This window comes from Pseudorca crassidens, chromosome 4, assembly GCF_039906515.1.
Source record: "Pseudorca crassidens isolate mPseCra1 chromosome 4, mPseCra1.hap1, whole genome shotgun sequence".
NCBI classification, from domain to species: Eukaryota; Metazoa; Chordata; class Mammalia; order Artiodactyla; family Delphinidae; genus Pseudorca; species Pseudorca crassidens.
In genome coordinates, this window is record NC_090299.1 from 126,235,949 (window position 1) to 126,250,143 (window position 14,195).

General features: G+C 38.9%; 1 protein-coding gene across 1 annotated transcript in view; it reads left to right on the top strand.

Annotated features, from left to right (window-relative positions):
• The window catches only part of IQCM (IQ motif containing M), a 349,608-nt gene that overhangs the window by 36,464 nt on the left and 298,949 nt on the right, over positions 1-14,195 (top strand). The window lies entirely within an intron of this gene.

A 14,195-nucleotide genomic window follows, 5' to 3' on the forward strand; every position in this document is an offset into this window, starting at 1 on the left:
TAACACACATGTTAACATGTGTGTCTTAACATGTAATTTTTTGGTTCACTACTGGACAGGTTATGTTAATTAAAAAATGCATTCAGTATTTGGGTGGTCAAATGCCCAACTGCTGTATGTGTGAAGTGTGTAAGTCATACCTAGCAAGAATATACAGTCAGAAATAGGTCATCAAGTATGTATTTACCAAAATTGACAGTAAAATCTGTCAATATTTGTAGATATCGATCAATATGTTGTTCAGTGTATGATCAGTCTTAATGCATTTATATTTGTGACAGATATAGTTATTCTATCTTTGTTTAAATAGGCTCACTTTAACACATTAAACTGAAACATGCGTCAAGATGTATAGATAGAAATTCAGTCAATATACTGGGTTAGATCAGGTGACTGAATGGAGGCTTTTGGGTTTGTTATGTTAGAGCATATGGGTAAGTTGTAGGCTAGAAAAGATGTATGGTATTTTCAGTTTCCTTCTAATTATAGAATCTTATCTACATCAATAAAAGTTTATGTTTAACTTTATAAGAACTGTATGTGGTGAGCAAAATAATTGTATGCATTCATGCATCTGTAAAACATAAATTAGATTTTGATAAAAAGTAAATTGATTCATGATAAAGTTCTGAATATTAATGAGACAGAAATTCCCATCTGATTCTAGCCATTTTCTATTCTTGCAGTATCTTTTTCAGTGATATAGGCTGACTTTTTTTTTTTTGGCACCCACATATAGCAAATAACTGTGAAACATTTCAAACCTCAAAGTGACACTAAAACTGTGAAGCATGAAATGGAAATGCCAGAGCATGTGAGACACAATTGCATAGTGCTGCTCAGAAATTCAGTGTGTGCATGCAAGAGAAATGACAACACCACTGCAGGATGCAACGTGATTAATGCTACCAAAAATGAATAAATGAAAACAGTCTCCATTTGCAAGCGCTCACTAATGCCTTCAAGTTACCACCATCTATGTTTAGCAGCCCTGCCCTAATAATTACTCCCTTCTCACCCCACTAATATCTGCTGTGAAGAATAAAATTATAAATGAATATCCTCCTTGCTATGTCAAGGTTACTAAATGGTTATAATAAAGGGCTGTGGTGTTGGAAGCTTCTCCGTGAGTGCTTGTGTTTTTCCCACCTGACAAGTGAATATAATTAGTTTTATATTGATTGTCTTTACACCTGTCACCCCTCCTAATGATTGTTCTCTTCCCAAGTTTCTTCAGACAGTATTCCAGCTAGAGTCGAATGATTTCTTTGAGTTCTTTGAATCAAAATCTGATTCAGACCCTATGTGAGAGTGTCCTTATGTTTTACTTGCTACTGAGACTCAGTTTGTTTGTATGTCTCACTTTTGGGAAGCATGTTCAAAGAGATTTGGACTTATTACTAAGTCTCCTATATTTCCTAGATCAGACACAATGGGAAGGAAAGATGAGTTCATAGGAGTATATCAGCCCTGTTTATGTTAAGTCTTATCTATCTGTCTGTCTATCTTCCATATATTCATCCATCCACATCTGTAATCCTGATAAGAAACATGAGGTTTCTGGATTGGAGACAGACTTTTAATTACTCAGAGAGCATCTTATCTCAGTTTCCTCATGCCTCAGGTACACTGGAGGGAGTACCACAGAAGAGGAAGTCTGAAATTATGAATCTTAGTGTTTATATAGGGCATTTGGCACAATTACCTCTCCTCCCCAATAGAGAGAGAGAATGTAAGCAAATCCATTCTGGGAAGAGGAGATGAAGTGAAGTTCTCTAAGTCTGTTACTTTTTGGAATGTAAGTAAATGGCTCCAGAGAAGGTGCCTCTTTAACTTTTAAGGGTCTTTAACTTCCATGGCTTGTTTGCTATTTGAGCATCCTTTAACCCAGGTTCCAGAATTTGTTGCTCAGAAATCCTTGACACTGCAGAAATTGTGAAAACATTCATGGAGCATTATTTCTTGACATCTGTTTTAATTTTGTGTAAGGGAAAGATCAAGGGATAAACTGACTAGAGATATACACCAGTATTTTCCCATCGGGTTGATTTGTGAGAGTCATTGAATTGTAGCCACATCTTTGGATTTTTGTTGTTGTTTGTCTTTTAGTTTTTTGTTTGGTTTTTGTTGGAGAGGGTAGCCCAAGAAGATCAATATAAACACATTTCTTCTGGACAATTTTGTTAAGCCTTTGGCTATGGTATTTATTTGGTAGAGATTCAGCTATTTTACTAAGGTATAACTGGCATTATTTTCCTTCTGGGAGAATAGTGTATGCTACCTAATTTGCCAAAGGCTTGATGAGTACTGTTGTAATTTATGACTGGGTAAGAGAGAAATGAATGCCTGATGGAGAAGTTTTAGGCATAGGAGTATTTATTTAGCATAATATGACTGTGTTTTGTTTTTAATATGTTGTGCTATTACTTCAAGTTTACATAATTGATATAGTCTTTTGGTAGCATTTTATCTTATGGCACTTATAACATGTTATATGTCTGCTTCATCTCCTGTGTAGACTGTAATCAATGTCATGTTCTTATAATTTTCATCATTATTACCATTGCATCACTAATTTTATTGAGCACTTACTATGTAACCAGGTGTTGTGCTAAGTATTTTGCATGTATCACTCATGCAGTCTTCATAGCAGTCTATTATCATCATAGACATTTTTACAAATGAAGATGCTGAACTCAGAGATAGATTATAACTTGCTGAGGGTCATACTGATGATGAAGTTCAAATGTATACCCCCTTGAGTCTGTCTGCTTTCTTAACCACTTCTCTGTATTATCCATCATAAACAATACAGTATACCCACCTGGAGGATGAGATTCTGATTCCTGAAATATATCAGTTAATTTAATAATTTGTACCAATAGATATCAAATTGATTATACTTGAGTAAAATATCTTAAAGCTTATTGGAATTGTATAATTTTTGTCCTCCTCTTCATTACTATTACATTATATTTTTATATTCCTGAAATAGTTATCTATTTTTTGTTTTTTTAAAAAATTCAAGATGTTTTTAAAAACATTTCACACTATTGTTTCATACACTGAGGTCTCATAGTGGAGTTAAATTGTGCTGGCAAAACATGGATTAATTTACAGTACTCTTCTGCTGACATCATGTGGAATTACATATTCTCTTGCATTTAATTCAATTCTGCTCTTGGTTCCTGGCTGACTTCTGTTTGTTCATTCAGCATTTATTGAGTACCTAATATATGCTAGGCTAGGCACTGAGGTATTTGTTCAACAATGAATGAATGACTACCATTACTTTGGGATTGATAGGATATGAACTTCTGCAAAGTGGTGGTGATGTTTCCCCCTTTTCCTGTAACCTCCATTGGCTCTGACACATAGCTGAAGGGAGGTAGTTAATAATAATTTATTTGTTGAAGGGTATTATACTGGACAATAATAACTACATGAGGGTGGAGTAGAAAAATGTAAGTGAAATCTGAAGTATTCAGATAACCTGTCTAGCACAAATGTCTTTATTCCGCTTTCTGACATGACAATGAAATCTGAAATTTATTACATCTATATCTAGTAAACACATTAATTACTTCATTTATTCAATTAATATTTATTGGGCTGCTGATTTATAATGCTAGGTGTGAGTTAGAAACGGAATAAAAATGTTCCATTTTAAATAGCTCATAATATACCAAGAGAAAAATTCATTCATTCATTCATTCATTATTTATTTATTAAACATCTATTATATGCCAACCACTCTTCTTGACACTGGTGATATAGTTGTGAAAATGGAGCTTATATTCTGCTGGGAGAAAATACACAAAAAGCAAGCAAAGAGATAGACAAGATAATCATGAAATGTGAAGGTCACAGTGAAGAAAATAGAGTGATGTAGTAGACTGGGGACATACTTTAGATGTAAATGTCATGAAGGTGTCTCTGAGGACATCTTCTTTTCTGCTCTAATTGCTGTGGCTAAAACTTCCAAAACTATGTTGAATAATAGTGGTGAGAGTGGACAACCTTGTCTTGTTCCTGATCTTAGAGGAAATGGTTTCAGTTTTTCACCACTGGGAACAATGTTGGCTGTGGGTTTGTCATATATGGCCTTTATTATGTTGAGGAAAGTTCCCTCTATGCCTACCTTCTGGAGGGCTTTTATCATAAATGGGTGTTGAATTTTATCAAAAGCTTTTTCGCATCTATTGAGATGATCATATGGTTTTTCTCCTTCAATTTGTTAATATGGTTTATCACATTGATTGATTTGCATGTATTGAAGAATCCTTGCATTCCTGGGATAAACCCTACTTGATCATGGTGTATGATCCCTTTAATGTACTGTTGGATTCTGTTTGCTCATATTTTGTTGAGAATTTTTGCATCTATGTTCATCAGTGATATTGGCCTTTAGTTTTCTTTTTTTGAGACATCTTTGTCTGGTTTTGGTATCAGGGTGATGGTGGCCTCTTAAAATGAGTTTGGGAGTGTTCCTCAGCCATAGTTTGGAAGAGCTTGAGAAGGATAGATGTTAGCTCTTCTCTAAATGTTTGCTAGAATTCGCCTGTGAAGCCATCTGGTCCTGGGCTTTTGTTTGTTGGAAGATTTTTAATCACAGTTTCAATTTCACTGCTTGTGATTGGTCTTTTAAATTTTCTATTTCTTCCTGGTTCAGTCTCGGAAGGTTGTGCTTTCCTAAGAATTTGTCCATTTCTTCCAGGTTGTCCATTTTACTGGCGTAGAGTTGCTTGTAGTAATCCTGCATGATTTTTTGTATTTCTGCAGTGTCAGTTGTTACTTCTCCCTTTTCATTTATAATTCTATTGATTTGAGTCTTCTCCCTTTTTTTCCTGAGTCTGGCTAATGGTTTATCAATTTTGTTTATCTTCTCAAAGAACCAGCTTTTAGTTTTATTGATCTTAGCTATTGTTTCCTTCATTTCTTTTTCATTTATTTCTGATCTGATCTTTATGATTTCTTTCCTTCTGCTAACTTTGGGGTTTTTTTTTTGTTCTTCTTTCAGTAATTGCTTTAGGTGTAAGGTTAGGTTGTTTACTTGAGATGTTTCTTGCTTCTTGAGGTAGTATTGTATTGCTATAAACTTCCCTCTTAGAACTGCTTTTGCTGCATCACATAGGTTTTGGGTTGTCGTGTTTCCATTGTCATTTGTCTCTAGGTATTTTTTGATTTCCTCTTTGATTTCTTCAGTGATCTCTGGGTTATTTAGTAGTGTATTGTTTAGCCTTCATGTGTTTGTAATTTTTACAGACTTTTTCCTGTAATTGATATCTAGTCTCATAGTGTTGTGATTGGAAAAGATACTTGATACGGTTTCAACTTTCTTAAATTTACCAAGGCTTGATTTGTGACCCAAGATATGATCTATCCTGGAGAATTTTCCATGAGCACTTGAGAAGAATGTTTATTCTGTTGTTTTTGGATGGAATGTTCTATAAATATCAATTAAGTCCATTTTGTTTCATGTATCATTTAAAGCTTGTGTTTCCTTATTTATTTTCAGTTTGGATGACCTGTCCATTGGTGAAAGTTGGGTGTTCATTCCTCTAGTATTATTGTGTTACTGTCGATTTCCCCTTTTATGGATGTTAGCATTTGCTTTATGTATTGAGGTGCTCCTATGTTGGCTGCAGAAATATTTACAATTGTTATATCTTCTTCTTGGATCGATCCCTTGATCATTATGTAGTGTCCTTCTTTGTCTCTTTTAATAGTCCTTATTTTAAAGTCTATTTTGTCTGATATGAGAATTGCTACTCCAGCTTTCTTTTGGTTTCCATTTGCGTGGAATATCTTTTTCCATCCCCTTACTTTCAGTCTGTATGTGTCTCTAGGTCTGAAGTGGGTCTCTTGTAGACAGCATATATATGGGTCTTGTTTTTGTATCCATTCAGCCAGTCTGTGTCTTTTGGTGGGAGCATTTAGTCCATTTACATTTAAGGTAATTATCGATATGTATGTTCCTATTCCCATTTTCTAAATTGTTTTGGGTTCGTTATTATAGGTCTTTTCCTTCTCTTGTGTTTCTTGCCTAGAGAAGTTCCTTTAGCATTTGTTGTAAAGCTGGTTTGGTGGTGCTGAATTCTCTTAGCTTTTGCTTTTCTGTAAAGGTTTTAATTGCTCCGTTGAATCTGAATGAGATCCTTGCCGGCTAGAGTAATCTTGGTTGTAGGTTTCTCCCTTTCATCACTTCCAATATGTCCTGCCACTCCTTTCTGGCTTGCAGAATTTCTGCTGAAAGATCAGCTGTTAACCTTATGGGGATTCCCTTGTATGTTATTTGTTGTTTTTCCCTTGCTGCTTTTAATATTTTTTCTTTGTATTTAATTTTTTTTTTTTTTTGCGATACACGGGCCTCACACTGTTGTGGCCTCTCCCGTTGCAGAGCACAGGCTCCGGACACGCAGGCCCAGCGGCCACGACTCACGGGCCCAGCCGCTCCGCGGCATGTGGGATCCTCCCAGACTGGGACATGAACCCGTGTCCCCTGCATCGGCAGGCGGACTCTCAACCACTGCACCACCAGGGAAGCCCTGTATTTAATTTTTGATAGTTTGATTAATATGTGTCTTGGTGTGTTTCTCCTTGGATTTATCCTGTATGGGACTCTCTGCCCTTCCTGGATTTGATTGACTATTTCTTTTCCCATATCAGGGAAGTTTTCAACTATAATCTCTTCAAATATTTTCTCAGTCCCTTTCTTTTTCTCTTCTTCTTCTGGGACCCCTATAATTCGAATGTTGGTGTGTTTAATGTTGACCCAGTGGTCTCTAAGATTTTCCTCAATTCTTTTCATTCTTTTTCCTTTATTCTGCTCTGCAGTAGTTATTTCCACCATTCTTTTTTTTTTTTTTTGCGGTATGCGGGCCTCTCACTGTTGTGACCTCTCGCGTTGCGGGGCACAGGCTCCGGACGTGCAGGCTTAGCGGCCATGGCTCACGGGCCCAGCCGCTCCACGGCATGTGGGATCTTCCCGGACCGGGGCACAAACCCGTGTCCCCTGCATCGGCAGGCGGACTCTCAACCACTGCGCCACCAGGGAAGCCCCACCATTCTTTTTTCCAGGTCACTTATCCGTTCTTCTGCCTCAGTTATTCTGCTATTGATTCCTTCTAGAGAATTTTTAATTTCATTTATTGTGTTGTTCATGACTGTTTGCTCTTCAGTTCTTCTAGGTCCTTGTTAAACGTTTCTTGTATTTTCTCCATTCTTTTTCAAGATTTTGGATCATCTTTACTATCATTACTCTGAATTCTTTTTCAGGTAGACTGCCTATTTCCTCTTCATTTGTTTGGTCTGGCAGGTTTTTACCTTGCTTCTTCATCTGCTGTATGTTTCTCTGTCTTCTCATTTTGCTTAACTTACTGTGTTTGGGGTCTCTTTTTCGTAGGCTGCATGTTCATAGTTCCCATTGTTTTTGGTGTCTGCCCCAGTGGCTAAGGTTGGTTCAGTGGGTTGTGTAGGCTTCCTGGTGGAGGTGACTTTCTCCTGTGTTCTGGTGGATGAGGCTGGATCTTGTCTTTCTGGTGGGCAGGACTGCGTCCAGTGGTGTGTTTTGGGGTGTTTTTGACCTTATTATGATTTTAGGCAGCCTCTCTGCTAATGGGTGGGTTTGTTTTCCTGTCTTGCTAGTTGTTTGGCATAGAGTGTCCAGCAGTGTAGCTTTCTGGTTGTTGAGTCGAGCTGGGTCTTAACTTTGAGGTGGAGATCTCTTGGAGAGCTTTCTCCATTTGATATTATGTGGAGCTGGGAGGTCTTTGGTGTACCAATATTCTGAACTCATCTCTCCCACCTCAGAGGCACAGGCCTGACCCCTGGCTGGAGCACCAAGACCATGTCAGCCGCACAGCTCAGAAGAAAAAGGAGAAAGAAAGAGAGAAAGAGAGACAGAGAGAGAGAGAGAGAGAGACAGACAGACAGACAGACAGAGAGACAGAGAAACAGAGAGACATAGAAAGAGAGAAAGAAAGAAAGAGAGAAAGAAAGAGGGAGGGAGGGAGGGAAGGAGAGAGGGAGGAAGAAAGAGAATAAAATAAAAACAAAGTTATTAAAGTAAAATTTTTTTTAAATTATTAAAATTAAAAAGTTATTAAAGAAAAGAAAATATAGAGAAAGAAGTAAGAGAGCAACCAAACCAAAATACAAATCCACCAATGATAACAAGTGCTAAAAACTATATTAAAAAAAAAACCACGGACCGACAGATCCCTAGCACAAATAGTAAAAGCAAAGCTATACAGACAAAATTACACAAAGAAGCATATACATACGCACTCACAAAAAGAGAAAAAGGAAAAAAATATATATCTATATACAAAAAAAGAAGAGAGCAACCAAATCAATAAACAAATCTACCAATGTTAATAAGCTGTAAATACTAAACTAAGTTAACATAAAACCAGAAACAAATTAGATGCAGAAAGCAAACCCCAAGTCTACAGTTGCTCTGAAAGTCCACCGCCTCCATTTCGGGATGATGCGTTATCTATTCAGGTATTCCAGAGATGCAGGGTATATCAGGTTGACTGTGGACATTTAATCTGCTGCTCCTGAGGCCTTTGGGAGAAATTTCCCTTTCTCTTCTTTCTTCACACAGCTCCTGGGGTTCAGCTTTGCATTTGGCCCCAAATTTAAATTTTGGCCTCTGCGTGTAGGTCGCCTGAGGGCATCTGTTCCTGCCCAGACTTGGGGGGGTTGGTTAAAAGAGTGGCTGATTTGGGGGCTGTGGCTCACTCAGGTTGGGGGGAAGGAGAGGTATGGAATGTGGGGTGAGCCTGCGGTGGCAGAGGCCAGCATGACATTGCAACAGGCTGAGGCGCACTATGTGTTCTCCCAGGGAAGTTGTCCCTGGATCACGGGATCCTGGCAGTGGTGGGCTGCACAGGCTTCTAGGATGGGAGGTGTGCATAGTGACCTGTGCTCGCACACAGGCTTCTTGGTGGCTGCAGCAGCCTTAGCATCTCATGCTGGTCTCTAGTGTCCACACTGATAGCCATGGCTCGTGCTCATCTCTGGGGCTTGTTGAGGCAGTGCTTTGAGTCCCCTGTCCTTGCGCACCCCGAAACAATGGTCTCTTGCCTCTTAGGCAGTTCCAGACTTTTTCCCGGACTACCTCCTGGCTAGCTGTAGTGTACTGGCCCCCTTCAGGCTGTGTTCACGCAGCAAACCCCAGTCCTCTCCCTGGGATCTGACCTCTGAAGCCCAAGCCTCAACTCGCAGCCCCCGCCCACCCCGGCCGGTGAGCAGACAAGCTTCTCAGGCTGGTGAGTGCTGGTTGGCAGTGATCCTCCGTGTAGGAATCTCTCCGCTTTGCCCTCCGCACCCCTGTTGCTGCGCTCTCCTCCGTGGCTCCAAAGCTTCCCCCCTCCGCCACCCGCAGTCTCTGCCCGCGAAGGGGCTTCCTAGTGTGTGGAAACTTTTCCTCCTTCACAGCTCCCTCCCCAAGGTGCAGGTCCATCCTTATTCTTTTGTCTCTGTTTTTTCTTGTTTTTTTTGCCCTACCCAGGTATGTGGGGAGTTTCTTGCCTTTTGGGAAGTCTGAGGTCTTCTGCCAGCATTCAGTAGGTGTTCTGTAGGCGTTGTTCCATATTTAGATGTATTTCTGGTGTATGTGTGGGGAGGAAGGTGATCTCTACATTTTACTCCTCTGCCATCTTGAAGGTCTCCCCCACATTTCCATTTTGAAAAGATATGTTGACCTTTGTGTGTAGACTGGAGTGAGCAGAGTCTAGAGGGAAAGTGGGAGGGTAATTAGAAAGCTAGTTTTCAGTCTAGGCAAAAGATAATGTTGGCTTAGATTGAGTTATTTTTCAAGACACATCCGCTCTCTTCCTCCTCCACCGTGGGTTGGAGTATGCTTCCCTTCCCTGGCCAGCCTTTGAGACTGACCGTGTGCTTGCTTTGGCCAATGGAAAGTGACAAGATATAACACAGGCAATAGTTTTAAATGTTTTAGTGCAGGGGTCCCCAACCCTTGGACCATGGACCCGTACTGGTCTGTGGCCTGTTAGGAACTGGGCCACACAGCAAAAAGTGAGCAGCTGGCAAGCGAGTGAAGCTTCATCTGTATTTACAGCTGCTCCCCATCGCTTGCATTATCGCCTGAGCTCCACCTCCTGTCAGCATTATGGTGAGTTGTATAATTATTTCATTATATATTATAATATAATAATAATAGAAAGGAAGTACACAGTAAATGTAATGGGCTTGAATCCTCCCAAAACTATCCCCCCACTGTCTGGTCCGTGGAAAAATTGTCTTCCGTGAAACTGGTTCCTGGTGCCAAAAAGGTTGGGGACTGCTGTTTTAGTGGTTTAACTTGTATGTCTTACTCCTTGGTCTGCCATGAGAAGACCATGCCCCAGGTAGCTGCCCCTCCGGCATGGCCCATCTAAGCCACATGCCTCAGAGCCTGAAGCGGAGCTGCTCTGGCCAAGTCAAAGAACCATGAGCAAGAATCATCTAAACTTAAAATCCACTGAGTTTTGGTTTGGTTTGGTATGTAGCATTATTGTGGTGGTATTAGTGACACTGGAGGAAATTGGTAAATTTGATATATATTTTAGTGACAGGTTATGAGTTTCTGGTTTGAGTGGGTGGCTGTGTGGTGATGTCATTTACTGACACAAGAAAGACAAGAAAGAACAGTGTTTGGAAGAGAAGACCAAGGTTTCTATTAAATACATTATATTTGAAATGCTTATTAATATGCAACTTCACGTGTAAGACAATTATATACATGGGTCTGAAATTTTGAGGACAGGTATGGCCTGGAGGATAAAGTTTTAGAGTCACTGATGTATGGACATATTTACCTAAGGAACTGGATGAAATCTCCCAAGGAACAAGTGAAGTTAACACAAGTGAAAGGGCTTATGATAGAGGCTCATGGGACTGCATTTTTTAGAGGTCTGATAGAAGAAGGAGAGAGATTGAAAATGAGCAGCCAGGTGTTCATAGGATGGAGACCAGGAGAACTTGTCACATAGTCCCTACACAATACTATGGGAATTTGTATACAGATACATCCGGTTAGGGTTAGTGTTAGGGTTAAGGTCTTATTGTATCAATGTTAATTTCTTGGGTGGATATTGTGAATGTGTAGAGGATGTGCTTGTTTTTAGGAGTTATGTGATGAAGTATTTAGGGGTGAAATGTCATACTGTTTGCAACTTTCAAATTGTCCAGCAAAAAATAATGTATACACACATATTTACATAACTGTGTGCATACACATATATCAGTAAGGCTACAAAGTATTTGACTTAAACAACTAAATTAAGAAGCTTAATTTATTAGATGAGTACAGAACAACAGTGAGAGGATGTACATTTTCAGACAAGTATGGAACATTGTGAAAACTGACTACACATTGGTCTATTAAGTAGGGGTCAATAAATTTCAAAGATTTTAGAATTATATAAATCATGGTCTCTGATTACAGTGAAATTAAATTTTTAAATAATAACAATGATAATTTAAAATCCCATTATTTGGAAAATTATGGATTATTTATAGAAAGTATGGAGGATGGATTGGAGAGTATCATGGTTGGAAGCAGGAATCCAAGTGAGGAAGCTATTAGTGTTCCAGAGAAGAGATGGTAAAGCTCTGTGTTGAGACAGTATGAGTGGAAAAGTGGAAGGGATTTGATGACTGATTGTACTAGGAGGCTGAGGGAGAGTGAGTAGTAGAGGTGACTTCTGGGTTTTGAATGGATGGTGGTGTCATTAATTGTGAGAGGGGACATGTTGATTGGAATGTCTTTGGGACATGCATATAGAGATAGTTATTCAAATTTGGCCCTTGAGAGTGGTCTGATCAAGATATAGAGATTTTGTGAAGTATCCACATTTACATGATGAATATAGCCATGGGAGTGGACCAAATCATTTAAGCAAAGGGTTAGAAGGCAGTCAAGGAAAGAGCTGTGGGGCATACACAACAAGACTACAAGTTGAGGTAGTCATAGCAAAATGAGCCCATGAAGGAGACAAGTGAAATAGTCAGAAGTGAAGGAAATTGAATGGATGATTGACTCCAGAGGAATGAATGATTGATTCCAGCTGAACTCTGAGAAAAACATGGTAAATAGTGTTAAGGACTAGAGTTTTTTGGTTGGAAGTTCTAATGCCTTATGTTTCATTTGTTTGATTTCATTACAAAACCCCCAAATGTTCATCACTTTACCTGCATTTTCTTTTCCCAGTCTTCCTGTCTCTTACTAATCATTTTAACCAGAAGTGATTTATAGTTTATGTTCCAGAACTGAAATTCTAGAGTTGATGTAATTGTTTTAGAGACTAGATTTTACATAAAGGGAATGGTTATGAACTCAGAAATGTTATAATTTGCCCAAAGTCACACAGTAAGTCTTGTTCCCCATCTAAAGGTTTATCTAAACTAATTAGAAGTAATGTAGGATTTTCATATGCTTTAATTGCCTTTCTAGAAATCTTCATTAACTCTATACTACTTAAAAAAATTTTATTTATTTTTAATTTATTTTTATTTTTGGCTCTGTTGTGTCTTCGTTGCTGCACACAGGCTTTCTCTAGTTGCAGCGAGCCGGGGGCTACTCTTTGTTGTGGTGTGCAGGCTTCTCATTGCAGTGGCTTCTCTTGTTGCAGAGCACCGGCTCTAGGCGCATGGGCTTCAGTAGTTGTGGCACGTGGGCTCAGTAGTTGTGGCTCGTGGGGTCTAGAGTACAGGCTCAGTAGTTGGGGCACACGGGCTTAGTTGGGGCACACGGGCTTGCTCCACAGCATGTGGGATCTTCCCAGACCAGGGCTCGAACCCATGTCCCCTGCATTGGCAGGAGGATTCTTAACCACTGTGCCACCAGGGAAGCCCCTATACTACTTTTTGAAAGGGGTGTAACTGCACATATTTTCTATTTTGGATGCAGTACTAACATGATTTAGTTAAATGGTAATGTAGAGGGCTTTCAGTTTAGCGATTAAATGGATTATCCCTAAAGTTTTTAATACTTTTTTCTCAAAATGGGCATATCTTTTGCTTTATTAATTATTGTAGTAGCACAAGCTTAGTTCCTTTAGCATCACTGTAAAATTCACTCTCTAGATATCTGGGTTGCACGTCTCCTGACATTTCCCCACATCCTTTTTCTCCTTCACTTTTCTGAGTGATTTTCAGTTAGTTATGCTGTCCATTGAGAGTGGCAATCTTTTATTAATCATTATATCCTATATCTCCTCTCTAGGAGTTAGCATGACAATTTTCACTCAGTAGATATTCCTTAAATAAGTAAAATTAAAAATATGCGTATTGGGTATCCTACTGATTAAGAATGCAGGCTGTAGGGACTGCCTGCCTGGGTTTGAATATTGCCTCTACCTCCTGCTAGCTGTATAACCTTAGGAAAGTTAATCTCTGTTTCTCTGCTTCAGTGTTCTCATCTGTAAAATGGGGATAATAATAGTACCTAATTTATGGGGTGGTTGTGAGAATAAAATATGCTAATCTGTATACAGCAAGTAACGCACTTGGCATATGGCAGATATTTTTAAATGTTTCTATTTTTACGACTCTAACTTATAAATTCTTTCTCTACTTCTTCACTTTAATACGATATTTCTCAACTTACTGTGTATCTTTATGTAAAGTGTGTCTTTTGAGCTCTGTAGTCACCCTCCAAAGTAAGCATGGCAGAAATTATCCTTTTCCCATAGTTAGGCACCTGAGGCCCCGGGAGCTCTGCCTGGGGGCAGTGGAGCAGAGTGAAGAAGAGTGAATTTACAGTCAGAGGGATATGGGTTTGTGCCCTGGCTCTGCACCTTTTAACTTAGATCTTTGGTAAACTGTTTTCCTGTATAATAGAGAATAATCACAATACTTCACCAAAAAACAATAGAACAGTTTTGAGGTTTAAGTATGAGATAATTCACAGGGAATGCTAACCAACACCCCTGATATAAATAGTCAATAAATATTAGCATTCTGTTTTCCATTTCTCCCAATTTTTTGTGTTCTTTGTTATACATTTTAAATCTAGATTATATAATGCTATCGACTATGCTCTTTTATTTGTTAGCATTTACAAACCAAGTAGTTTGTAAAATTTCTAAAACAGAGGGTTTAATCTCATATGTTCTCTGTATCTTTAATATCTTTTTAATATACCTGAACTAGTAGCTAGAATGTCTTTAATAGATACATGA